The sequence below is a fragment of the Cephus cinctus genome, unplaced genomic scaffold, assembly GCF_000341935.2.
Source record: "Cephus cinctus unplaced genomic scaffold, Ccin1 Ccin1_scaffold0690, whole genome shotgun sequence".
Classification (NCBI taxonomy): Eukaryota; Metazoa; Arthropoda; class Insecta; order Hymenoptera; family Cephidae; genus Cephus; species Cephus cinctus.
The window spans coordinates 1,407,366-1,421,953 of NW_014333313.1; the positions used below are offsets into that span (position 1 = coordinate 1,407,366).

Here is a 14,588-nt window from a genome sequence, read left to right on the forward strand (position 1 = left end):
CCACTTCGGAGTTCGGACTCTCAGTGCCGCCGCAGACGTGCCGGTTCGCGGGAGTCTCTCTTCTATGCTGCGAAGTCTCGGTACCTTAGCTATACCTGGTACCTCCACTTCTTATGTTCCTACTCTACGTGTCTTATATATTATAGACGCACGTGGACGCATAGGCGACAGGCCGCGCGGTGCGTCGATTATACGACATTATATTATATATATATATATATATATATATATATATATATTTCGGGTATAGTTATACGTTTGGGATATCCCTGGGATACTCTTGCGATCGATCCTAGAGATTTGCCGGTGCTTCGTTGAACTAACTTAAATCGTTGGGCCTGCCACGTGCTGTTCGCCTCGTTAGTTTTACAAGGGGGGTTCAAAGACCGGAGAGAGGGGTGCATTTAATGCATGACGATAAGGGAGATTTTCAAGTATAACACGAGACTGGTTTTACTGCGTGTGATAATGATTTATGTGTATTTATTATTTTCTATACTCATTCGTTCAAAATAGTTCAGAGTGTCTGTGCTCGAGATCAAGTTTCGTGAGGTCAAAGGTCGATAAGGGTAGAACAGTTTTTGAGATTAAAATGTAATTCAAGCAAGATCCCTTTTACGACTCGAGAAAGTGTCCACTGCGACCCCTAAATGTATTATCTATCAATTCGTGGCTTCTTTCCAGCATTTTATCCTCTCCACCTTTTTATCCTTTACTATTTGTATCTTTCTTCTGGGCGTTTTTTCCTTCCACGAGGAGCACACCCCTACGAACGGTAAATCAGGGGTCGCGTTGACGCGACCCTTGTAATTACGAAATCTCACCCACTTTAGTACGTAAACGACAGCGAGCTAATTCCACGCTTGTGCACGTGTCACCTACCCTTGAAAATAAATGTTTACCGTCAACGAGTCAACCCCATCTCCTGGCTCATAATTGTCAAGCAATTATTTACTTGCTGATTAAAACAATTAATCGCTCGCCGATTAAGAAGGTGGCTGGGATTTAAACCGTGGGGACTATTTAGTCACTTTCTCGTAATTAAGTTTATCCCCTATAGTACAAAATTTCAATAGTCCTCAAACACCCTCGTTTTGTTCCACAATTACGACTTCGCGACTCTTCTTCCATAAGGAGCAGACGTGAATCTGAAATCGTACGCAGTTGATCCACGTGCCGATGAATGGAAGGACTCAGATCGGTATGAAGTATCGAATTTCTTGTTAAATTTATTAATTTCATTGTTCCACATAAAAGTCATATAGAACAACCTACGCGGTCATTAATTATTTCAAGTCTGTTTTTTCTGTTCCATTTTGATTTTCTCCGTTCCTTCCCCTCTCTCCCCTACCAGATCGCACGTATGTTTCTGCTTCCCCCCCTCTCGTCACCCTTGCTCTTACCCCTCCTTCCCTGTCTTTCCGCTCTCTTACTCTCCATGCTCCAGTGACACAAATAAATTAACAGCTATTAGGTGACAAAACACAGCCTGTCCAATAATACGGATAATATTTCTCGTTCAGTTTATTTTCAGAGGACTCGTAGGTGCATACGAATCCCTATGGAGGATGGATCTACGAGATATTAATAAGTCATTTCGAGACGCATGAATCACGAGCGTGACCCTGTAAAAAATATATATTTCAGCTATTCTGTGTAATTTATCTCGGGAGTACGAATTGCGCAAAGCCGTATTGAGATTCGATACTCCTATTCGTGGGTAATCGAGAATGTCTAAGAGGGGTCCCTGTTAATCGAGGTCAGGTTAGATTTTTTATATCAAAGTTTCGATTATGGCATGTGCGTGAGAAAGTTAGAATGCCTCGTGTAAAAGTTTATCGTGTTTCGCAGGGGTTGAGTTACTTTTTTTTTTTAAATCAGGAACACGAACTCTCGGTAACGAGGATTTACCTAAAATTCGTTTTTTTTTTTTGATACCTCGTGACGTTTTTTGAGGCGGAATTTTTTTTTAATAGATCGTAGTTATATGGGACAACTTGGATTCTTTCGATTGAGTCATTATTGATGTTTCGTTCGTTGCGCTCGTACCTGCAATTTACGTAACGAAATAAGCACGTTCGAATTTGCATATAGGGGCTTTGCGTGTTTCGATTAATTGGAATTACGAATACCGTTGCTTTGGACTTGTCCTGTCTTCTTGATAAAATTTAAAAAATTCTTCTGACAATTTACACCTTTATTTTTAGTTTAATAATAGTAATCGATACTCTGATTCTGATTCGAGGCTGGATAAAATAATAGTGGAGAAAAGTTGCAACGTCTTGGGGTGTAAGGGAGGATTTGCTTAAGCATTTTCACCCCTTTTTGATTTTTCAGGCAAATAAATAGAATCCAAAGTTTCGATCTTACTGGATTAACTTAAGAAATTTAGTGGGCTCGGAGAGTCGGGGTTAAACTTTCCTACGATTAGTTAAGTTCACTGAGGTTTACACTAGTGAGATATGTCAGTCAATTTTTTCAGAGGGTTCGTACAGTAACATTAGAAATATAAAATCTGCTCATATTTATTTCTCTCTTGCTTGTACAAGATATTTCGGAAACGATATTGTTGGCTATTGTCTTTTATTGAATTGTCTTTTACGTCGAGTGATATTATACGTACTTATGTCGTATAATTCTATATTATCGCACTGTTACCGATATTGATTATCTTGCAATAATTTTTCCCACTTTCCACACTTCTTAACTGCGGTTCTACCTAATTAACCCAGTTCGTACGGTAGATGTACGTGGTATTATACGAGAAGTATTTTGCATGCCGGCTAACAAGATGATTAAAGGGGAGAAAAAATATGATGGTGCTGATTTTCTTACGGCTGGATGTGACTCGAGGCGAAATTCTTTTCCACCTGTTTGCGCTTCGGACAGGCGTTGACTTACGTTTCGCGGAAATATCTCGTGAATCTCTACGCAGATATATTGTGCAAGAGGATTTCATAAATCCCAAATGTCTGACCACCCAGAATCGAAAAGAATCGATTAATCCTTCTCGGTAGCTATTTTCACACGATCTATTCTCAGAGTCACGATTTTATGAAGCTGTTGGATTAGGACCACTTAAATACGATCTCTCGTGCCGGAAACTGGTTGGACAATGGTAAATTGTGATTTTTATGGATACGGTAAGCGTCCGTGAGAAACCGGAGAATCTATAATAAGGTGCAACCGGAGATTAGCCTGTTAGAATTTAGTGCATTCTTGCCGGCAATTAAATTCGACTATAAAAACTACGAATATCCATGCTGGTTAGTCGGATGGGGATAACAAAGTTTTCTCTGTTTAGAAAATTCGTAGTCTAATACCTACTTCCTGCATTGAATTTTCGAAATTAGATCTTGTATTTTTAAATTGTCTTACGTATCTTTACGGAAGCTTTTAGGTATTCTAATTTTGTATAATTGTAATTTTTTTTTTTTTATGGTAATTTGTATAGGAATTTTTTGCGATATTCCTGAACAGTTGTATATAGTAACAGGTAAAAATTGATTTTATAATAAAGTTTGGAATTTTTCTAGCAGTGTGAAGTATTTTATTAAATATTATTGAATTAACAAGCTTGCAATGTGGATCGTAAGGATACATGAAACAAAAGCACGTACCTCTCTAAACGACGTGTTAAAATGTGTATTTACGATGTTTTTCAAAAGTAACTTTTAAACTGTGGATTGTTTTCGATGATTAGTGCACTTTGTCCCTAGGAGTAGATCCTACGAGATTCATTAGGCTGTGTAAGCTGGGTCAATGTGTAAATACAGGAAGTAGAGTGGAAGCGTCGAATAGGAAAATCTATAGAGCTCTACCGAAAATATATAAACGGATCTTAGTAAATCGTGAGATTCATACGAATTAGACCGTCACTATCTGGTCGAGTGGTTACAGCGTAAACGAAAATACTTTTTGGAAAAAGTTGAAAAAAACGAGGCAAGAGGAAAAAAAATCATTTGGAACAAAGCCAAAGCGAATCTCGAGGAGTTTTAACTGAAAGGATTGCTGCAGCCAGTATAAAAATAATCATTGTGCATCGATTTCATTGGATGACGTTGTTGACGAGAAAAAAAAATTCAATTCCTCATTTGGCTAGATTCGTTTTCACATAAATGACAAAAATTATATGAAAATCAGTGAAAACGAGCTAAACGATATTTTTCGACTATAACGTATTCCTACTTCATGAACAGAAGATCATGCTTGTGCACAGTGAATACTGATGCATAAAGTAGATCCGAATTGCCAATTTAAATTCAAATCCATGAAGACAAATGCGATCGTAAAATCACAGTTGCGTGAGAAACTTCAATAGCGTATGTACGGACTTTTCATTTCTCTTCGACTTTTCCCGGTTACCGACTTCCGGTTCGTCCGGATAAAATTATTGACTGTAGAAAATCTGGTCGGACGCACGAAAAACAGACCTAATATTTCGTATCTTGAGAACGAGAAGATAAAAAAAAGAACAGGAAAAACTTGCAATTCAACGATAAAGACGGAAGTACTGAAGTAACTTTTGTCCCCGCGCGAACGGAAGTGAAGTCAGTCGAATTCTTATATCGGTATCAATTTTGGAAAGTAAAACTTTTGAGCTCGAGGACACTTTCCTTTTATATTTTATCCTCGCGTTTCGCGAACTTTGAACTTGACTGTATATATTTTCGAAAGAAATATATATTGTTGAAAGTACATACCACCCTGTTCAAATCTCTCGTAGCTGTGAGAAATTTTATGCAAATTTTTCTTAACGTTCCCTTAGACATTCCGAGAGCGCAGGACAACTTACGTGAGCATTTTGTCGAACAATAATGTTCATCATTAACGACGCCATGGTCCTTTTTTACTTTATTCAATTGTACGTAATTTTCCGTGTTAAGTAGACATACGTATGAGGCGTAATGGTGCTTGGCGCAAGCAGATTTCATATTTAGATCACGGGACCAAGGAGGATGAGCATCATTCGGGGAAAATAAATTTGACGAAAATGGTTATAGCGTCTAAAACAGTAAGAATCCAATGTTTATAGGTGTTCGCGAAGGGTGCATTAACGCAGCGGAACGTTAGGTAACGCCGGTAATTTAACGAGCGCCTGCATCCTGGTGCGACGCCACGAGAAGAGTTTTTACATTTTAGTAGCGCGACTTTTGCTGAAATTCTTTCGCGTTATCTCGGACAGATCTTATTTTATGGGTAAGGACCGTCTGAGGTGCTTTATATAAATTCAGTGCAGTACATTCGTGTACGCTTGCACGTATAGAATACGATAAGCAGATTCCAATGTATAACGCAGAGGCTAAATTTGCATACAAAGGTAAAGAGTAGTATACAATATATATATATACCTACAAGCATGCACATACATAATCGTTCTGATAATCCAAATTACGTTACGCCCATAAAAATACAACGCAGTTATCAATTATGCTATGCAAATAAATTTATACAATTATATTACACTAACGGTAAGCATTTATTTGTATCACGTTATTCCAAATCCAGATATAATTTCGCGAAAGGGATGGAGCTGGTGTATTGTAAAAATTTCACGGAGGATACAAGAGAAATTCATGCTAGTGACAAGAAGATAAACTACCGAACCAAGTTACACGTTATACGGAAGCTCAGTAAAGGGAACCGGTATCCCGATCGAGATTCATGTTTTGCCATATGTGGATAAATTGATATTCCATCATTGGTCGAACATGCACCGAAATATGTTCCCCGAATTATGTACGTGCCATTGTGCCAGATTGAGGTAATACTGTGCGCGAGACAAAGGATACTCTCGACTGGCACGATTGAATTATATAAATTGAATAAAGACTCAGGTCTATTATTATAATGCGATCAATGTACTTTCACACTTGTAAATTACGTATTTATAGGTTATACGATTTATTACATTCGTTGAAAGTATTGCTAACGACGTGAAAAATTGTTATGAGATTTGTTCGATCATTAATTAAAAAATATATGTAATTTATCATACCTTTTTTTGTTAGTTACTTAATTTTTAGTTTCTCAATTGACTCTGGTTGTTATGGACGATGCGCGTGCCTCGCGAAATGTAGACCGTGTTGTCTCAGCAACTGACAATTATGCAAATGCACGAAAGTAGTTTCGGTCGGTCATTTGCCTGACGAGGAGGCAGAAACGTCGAGCAGTTGGTAACTCCTCCTTGACGTGGCCTTAGTTGACCCGAGAGTCCACTGCGCGCACCACTTTATCGTTCGTCCATGAATCTTTCGCGTTAAATTCGTGGACAGCCCCTCGAGCACACGTCGACAGCTCATTTATCGCGTCACTCTCGTTTTGAAATACCGATTCGTGCTTCGCTCGAGTCTACTTTAGACGATGCTTACGTGTCTTGTACCGTTAACGAGAAAAGTAACCAAGTAATTTCGTACGCAAGTTTGTTTATTCTTCATACATATATCTGCTTGCTCTTTGGTCAGACAAAACAAATGACCACAACGATACTCGGCCGTTTAACCAGAAGATTAACCATGCAATTTCTAAAGAGATTACATGCGTACAGAGAAATGTGAGTGGTTGAACAGTGATTAAGCAGATAGGTTATGTTACCATATATTTCCTTGCACGATGTTCTTCAATCTGTTAAGTATTCATTTGCAGGTTAGGTACGTTTCGAGAATCTTAACACGATTTATATTCGTGTAGCAGGAACTTATAAGTGCTGTGATTTGAGTTGCCAAAGGAAGTGTTGTTAACCTCCAAGTTTTTCAAACTGATTGAAAACATCTCGCGTCTCGCACCGACAGTACTTTATCCATTTCACATCAGTCATCCTGCCGGATTGTAGATATAGAAGAAAAACAATATCGAAGGTAATTTCCAACTTTGCTTTTACGTTTTCTTTCCAATAAATCTCATCCAACAAGTTGTTGAGTCTAACAATACTTCGTATAATGCTGCTGTCTATGCTTGTATTTTTCTCAAGCGTCCTTATCGATCTTCCTAGATCGATATTTCTTTTTTCAGAATCAATGGTCATTAAAGAGCTATTCAGAATCCAGGAAGCCATGTCTCTTCCTCCTGACATGCGACCTAAACAAAGTTCCGTCGGAGTTCAGTCCCGAAAATCCCGCAGAGCCAGCCAGCCGGGACGATTTTCTTCCCGCGGGTCTCGCGACTCGCCATGGCAAAACTTTTTGGGATAATGTTGTGTGCCTTCTTCCGTAGCATAGGGGATGAAAAGAAGGATGCCAACGGCCTATTAAAGTTGTTATCTTATCGCGGCAGTCTGTCACCCCTCGTCTTCGACGCTTCGTCGCGCACGAGCCGCTCAAATGATTCTGGGCGCAATATATCCTCGTCATCGGTCACCATCGTCATCATTTCATCTCAAAAGAAAAGCTTGGTCTACGGGGAGGCTGCTTCTTTTCTTTGTCCGAAATAGTGAGAAGGGCTTTGTGATGGTTTTTTTTTCAACACCGCATCTTATGTCTCTGATGACGTTCACAAATGCGCAGAGTATTAACGATTGGAATTCAGTTAGAGAAATTCGTTCGTAACGAGGAACGGAAATTGGAATTGAGAGAAAAGTTCATTCTGGACATTGAATACGGTAAGAGCGAACACGTGTCTATTGATTTGGATGGTAGTGTATCCTCAGACGAATGAAAACATTTTGAGACAGTACTTATCAGTGATGTTATTTTACGTACAGCGAATTGAGATCTCAATCGGACCAAGTGGAAGGTCATTCTTAAGAGTGCTACGGAGTCTTTCATTATTACCTAAAAGAATTTGCCGACAAGACTCTACGTTTCTGTATAACTTTGTGCAATTGAACATACGGATACGGCCTTATGATAAGGGGACAGTAAACGAGTCCTTGGAATCTATTTCCATCTTGAGTCAAAAATATAAAAGACAAAGATCTTGTTATATGACATGAAATTTCTCATTCGAATCACGTTTTACTTAAATTTATCAGATTCCATGTAAGTAGGTATGTCTATATGATAGATTACTAATAAAATTTTATTTTTATAAGGTCAGCCCATGTCAGAAATATACGAAAAAAATGGTTCGTCAATTTGATGATTATTTAATAATTTCTACAGACGGTAAATAATTTTAAAATTGAACAATGACGCAGACGCGTTTTATATTATTCTAAAAAATAAATCCAGTCTTCCCGGATGTTCTTTCGGAGACTTTTCTTTCTAGCACCAGAAGCCACGCGCCTAGATGACTGCTAACCACGCACGCGAAGCGTGATTAATAGGCTCAGGAATAAATTTTCCTCGATATGAATGAGAGTTACGAAAATTCAACCCCAGGAAAATCCCTGGTATCCCTAGCTATCTATACAGACACTTTCATGGACGAAGGCCCTAACGAGAGGAGAGATGCTCTTGCGTTATCGGTGAAACTTTGAGAATTTCCTCCTATAATAGTTCAAACCACCGGTTGGCTGGACTTCATCTTCGGCTTACAATTGGGTCAATTGCGTCCTGTCATTTGCTAGAATTTCATTCGTTCGGCCACGCGCAAGACGCCGGTGCAGCACGGAAGACTTCAGCTTCAAGTAATGCCCCGCATATTCCTGTGTTCGAATTAGAATGAGATTAGCTCTTTCTACTTGGAATCCCTACCGAATCACGTAGGCGCGTTGAACGTTTAACATATTTCAATTATCTGATTATTAAAATTATGAAAAGTTTTCAAGTTGGTACAATTTGAAAAATCGAGTGCTGATCTGCACAGAAAGATTGTTAGAGCTCTACCATATGTAGATCACGTTGAAACACTGCTTCACTGTCATCTATATTCTTGCGGGTTCGTTCTGGGTCCTCTTGATCGGATAGAAAATTCAAAATGATAAACGACGTGCCGCGGGTGTCGAAGAAAATGATGAATGCCGAGATAGTGAGGAAATCAAGTAGCACCATAGAATTTTTAAAGTGTAAACTGTAGGTTACGGATTTAACGCGTTAATAAAATATCCTTCAAAGTTCGTTCAATGATCAATGGTAATAAATGAGAAAGCAATTTTACTTGGGCTCTTATCTCTCGCGGTTAAATTCCTTTTTCTTTTGTTCTAGCTACCGATAAGACGCTTTCTGTTGTTTTTCTGTCTAGCAACACAGATATCGTCGTGATCTTGACGGATTTATAAGAACCGTTGCGTGTTATTAGCTGGGATATTATAGTTGGCTCTATTTATGGTCCATTTTGGGAGTACTTTGGCCATTATGAAAGTCCGTAGGCAGGGGACATAAATCACACGACGAAGGCTGCGAAACGACGTCGTCCTTTTCCCATGGGTAAACTGAATTTTGAGGTCCGAGGAAGAATATCAAATTAGAATTATATATTCCATTGTCATTTTCAAAAACAAACTGTGTCGACAATATTTCATGACGAACAATATTTTTGGATAATTTCAGCGAACAACCATTTTTTTTTTGGTTCTTTACCGAAAACGGCACACATTCTTGATTGGCTTAAAAATGAAAAATGAAATATTTTAAAATTTTATTTCCAATTTCATAGTTTTTACAATGCCTCTTCGAGTGTTCGGAAAAGTTTTAAAGAGCAAAGCGAAGTATTTTATTTTACAGTTTATTTATCACGGGATCTTCGACGATTTCCTAACTTGTAATTTATTCTACCCGAATCATTGCTCAGCTACGAGGGTTGTTATCGTGTTTGCACCCCCTTGGCAATGAACCGTAGTGAAGTAAAATAAATTCATTTTTATGTGGTTCCTCAAAGTCTCAACACTGAAACCTACTGCATATTACCGTGGCGGTTGGGACTGGGGGGTAATTTGGCGGCCTAACTGCCAGTTAAAGCGCTTTATGTTCTATTATAAACAATAGGGGTCCGGTTTGTAAAGTATCTTTAAGTTCCGTACTAAGAGGCTATCTGTAACATACTTCTTATCGAGCAAAGTATTCATAAAACAAGGACAAAACGTAGAATATACGCAAGTATTGAATTTTATCATTATTTCATTTCGAGGGTAAAAAAAATCTTTTTTTTATACCACGACAAAAAATGACCATTTATGACGTTTTCTCATGTTTCTCATGTTTTCTCATGACGTTTCCTTATTCGTAATTCGTAATCAAAACAGTGGTTTCAAACCTTTTTTTTTCTCTATCTCAGTATATTCGGCTTAGGAAACACGTGGTACAAATTACAGTCTACCATTGAATAAAATTGCACAATCTCCAGGAACCCATCATTAGCAAAAGTGGTAAGAGACGTCAGTAGCACGGTACCACGTGTCTTGATAATTTTCGTAAATCAAATACGGGGTTTCGTTCAATTGGCATTCTTTCTGGAATACGATGTTGAAATATAAAGGATTAATTCGCCACGGGATAAATCGGGTCTCAAGGATAACGCCTGTGTCGTATCGCAGTAATGGGTCGCGCTTGGATTCAATTACTTTGCGAAATAAGTAAAAAGGATTATGCTGCTATAGAGTCGCGCTTACGCGTGTACAGATCCTTGGTTGGGCTTGCTAGACGTTATGCCACGTGCAACCTTTTTACGAATATAAACTTCCATTTCTGAGCCCTCGTAAAATTTCCCGTGCAATTCGCCGAGAGAAGCCGAGGCAGGAACGCTTTATATTTTCTACGCAGCTTTTATATTAGGAAAACCATGCAAGGGAGGCAATCGCCATGATTGGCCGAGAGCGGTGAGTGTTCTCCTTCCTCCCTCTTAGTTCTCGCATAACCGAATCTCTTGTTCGTTTATACTTTTTTTTTCTATTTTTTTTTTTTTTTTTGAAAAAATACGCAGCTTTTATATTAGGAAAACCATGCAAGGGAGGCAATCGCCATGATTGGCCGAGAGCGGTGAGTGTTCTCCTTCCTCCCTCTTAGTTCTCGCATAACCGAATCTCTTGTTCGTTTATACTTTTTTTTTCTATTTTTTTTTTTTTTTTGTAAAAAGGTACTGTTATCCTTTGCACGGATTTTCACACGAAATCAGCTTTTATCGGGCTCCTTTGACATTGCGACAATATACCCCGTGTCTTGTATATAACGTACCACTCTGTGCGAGATTAGGTCTGTGTACTTTACTTCAATGCAATTGGTCATTGCCTGGGAAAGTTTTGAGAACGGCACTTTTTGGAAATTGGATTACTCGGTACATTGGTCATTCTTATATTAATAACGAGAACGCTTTGAATATCGTTCTGGAACGAATTGATGTTCTTGGTATATCGTAATGCAGTAGCCGTTACGGGATTATTAACGTCGAGAGGCTAGCGCACGAGTGATTTGTCGATGCCGAACAGTAATTTTGTTCAATTACAAGGAATTGCCGGCCTCGTACGAAAATCAAGCCATTACGTAATACATTTTAGTAAAAAAAAAAAAAAATGCCAGCGCGCGCTCCAATTTGCTCTCGTACTTTAATAATAACGATTGGAGTTCGCGCAGTAATGCAATGCGATCGTAAATGGCGATTCTGAGAACAGGAAGGATCATCGTTTTCTTTCATGAGGTTTTGCGATCATTTATTTGCCGCGGCGTCGCATGCGAATTTACTCGTGTGCTTTTATTTTTACGCTGTTTACCGAAACGCCAATCTGTATTTAGCCGTCACACGGGCATTCGACAACCTTTCGGGCTAGCGGTATTCAATCCATTTAAGGCAGTCGAAAGGGTCTTGTGAAACAAACTGTTTCTTCGACACATGATGCCAATCGTCGATCAATCGCAAGACACATGTGTATCTAAAAAAAAATCTTTTCCATCTCGAATTGGTAACGGCTTACCGATCATTTGCATGCTCATTTATACGATCGACTGTATTACAAGTTTGCGTTAGACGGATTACCGTGGGATTAGACGAAAGAGTATTCAAATACGCGATACGGTTTATCGAGCCTGTTGTGTGGATTATATAAAGAAGTTACACGTGTTTCTTTTTGACGAATTGCACAATTATTTGCAACACATATTATTTTCAATTGCCTAATGGCGCTTTGTCAGTTTATTGACGTTCTAAGTCGAATTAGAATATTTTACGTAATCATTTCATTATTCGTCGGTATTGCGAATTTACAGGCATTTTTATATGTAGTCTTACGATCCCTACTTTATCGACAACCGTTCAGTACATCTACCTCGTAATCGATGGCGTTGACTGATGGTATACTAGGTATTCTCGCGTAGTCACTGCCTCGTATTCGGCAAACATGATTAGAAAGATGCTCAACGCTATAACCTTTAGGCGATAACATCGACATATAGCATGGATTGATCATGTTCAGCTCGGCTACGACGGGATATGCCTTATCGACGGACGCGATGATCAAAAAATCCTACTCCCGGACTCGCCGCTACGACTAAGCGCCATGTTTTTGGTATCGCCTAAAACTGTAGCGTTGTGCATCTCCCTACTCATCTCTGTGTATACAGTGAACGTTCATGGCGGCCGTGTAATGATTCATGGCAAATATATCACCTGATAGGATTCTACTTTATCGACAATTGATGTAACATATCAAGTACGTTTTGGTACCACCAGGAGATAAAAGTATTTCCTCTTGTGTTATGTAAATGGTCATATTCCTAACCACCGCAAATACTCAAGTTCGCCAGGTTGGTATTATTAACTGTCCAGTTTCTTACACCCAGTCAGAGTCAACACATGACATTCTTAAATAATACGTTTTGCGAGAACTCTGAAAACACGGAAGCAAGAAATGCCTAATGCACGGGGTTAGAGACAAACATTATTGCATTGTGAAGTTTGCACTAAGAGATGTCTTCGCAAAACTAGTTTAACAACAAAAAAAAAGTTTGCCCAGCACAGCTAAGGCAAGAACCGGGTCAATCTTGTGTTCACGTAAAAACTTTATCCCTAACTTAAAGGATACAAAATGTTTCTACAGATTCATTATCTAAATATTATATGCAAGACAGATATGACACTTTTCCAAAATCAACCACTTTCTTTTAAAACCATTAATAGCGTTTATCTATGATTGACCAGTCCGTTCACTAATCATCATTTTCTTTACATTTTTATTTTACATTTATAATTGATTTCTTTTTATTTTTACAATCCCTAAGCGATAATCCACTTTAAATTTTTAATTTTCCTAGAAATGCGTCATCTTTCATCTCTTTTTTCGTTTCTTAGAGCTACAAGAATTCAATAGGTGATGGTTAACATTATCTATACATGTATAGTGCACCTGTATTCTCTTGACTCTTTAAAAGCTTTAAACTGCGAAGAGACTTTTGGGATTTCGTACACGATTGCCCCGAAGTCTTGCGTAATCATTAAAAATGCTACGCATTATCCCACGGGATAATCTTCGTATTTCTCTCCCCCTGCAAGGAAGGACGTGGTGGGATGAATGAAAGAGGTCTGGAACATGGAAGAGATGGCAGCTTGTTTTGGGGCTCCTTTGGGATTTTCGAGGGTAAACCGATATCACTCTCGCTTTCCGCTTCTCGCGTCCCACCGAGCAATATTTGATGTTAGCTTCTTTTTTTTTTCACTTCCCCTCATCCTGTAACCGTTTGATTTGATAGTAGCGATGAAAGCATTTTTGTATCTTCGAGAAACATCTTTTGTCAAAATGAGCCTGGGATAGCTTTATAAGAGGATCAAGATCAAATGGTATCTCGGGACGTGTGGAGTTTACTGTTTCGTTAAATAACTGCTTGACAATGGATGCTGTATAAAAAAGATTAAGGAGGTGGAAATTATTTCCTAAGAAAAAAAATTCTGTCAATGCATTCAGAATCTTTGAATAAGTTATCATCGCTAAGGAGATCACGCAATGATACTTATGGCTCGATAATATAATTACTTGAGATTTTTCAATTTATTTGGAAAATTTTTTACCGGTTTTTAAGATTTTTGTAAAAAAGTGCTGGTATCCTTACGATTGCGTGATTTCGTCGTTTAGGGGATTTCTGACAGTGCTTTTGAAAAAAATAAAAACTAAATTCAAGAGTTTAAGACGCAACGCGGCCAGTGGTATTAAAAATGGAAAAATATCACTTTGCAGATATCGATTTCCCATAATGCCAACTATACGTATGCCAGTTTTGCGTAAAATTTTACGATAACTTATCGTATATTGAATGTTTATTGCGTAAGAGCGAAAAGAAGATGGCTCCGATGGTATGCGAATACGTATGCAAAAAAATGAGAATGACAATGTCGTAAACTCGAGTTAAATAACTTTTTTTTTTACGCGTCCATCGCATCGCCATAACAGACATTCGATATAGTCTGTTCATAGTAAAAAATCGTCAGTTACCACAAGTCTCATTCCGAGTGCAATTTATAATACCAGAGGAAACGTTCGGACATGAATTTAATTTTATAACGAAATAATCGCATTTCTTCCTTTTGAATTTCCAAAGAGAATCATATTACTAGGGTTAAACCGTGAAATTTATTTTTGCCACGAATTCACCATTGAATTTAATTTGTCTCTGTCATAGAAATTTGTCAGATTCGTTCCCTACATCCATTGAGCCCGTGGAAGGGCTGCTAGAGGGGGATGCCCTTCAACAATTTTTGGAAACCAGTACGAGCATAAGGGAGGGGTCAGG

General features: G+C 38.4%; 1 long non-coding RNA gene across 1 annotated transcript; it reads left to right on the forward strand.

Moving 5' to 3' along the window:
- The first annotated feature begins 6,219 nt into the window (after positions 1 to 6,219).
- Positions 6,220 to 8,033, forward strand: LOC107269769. Its single transcript, XR_001538126.2, has 3 exons — positions 6,220 to 6,553; positions 6,646 to 6,857; positions 6,992 to 8,033. It is a non-coding gene; the product is annotated as an uncharacterized LOC107269769 (long non-coding RNA).
- The last annotated feature ends 6,555 nt before the right edge of the window (positions 8,034 to 14,588 follow it).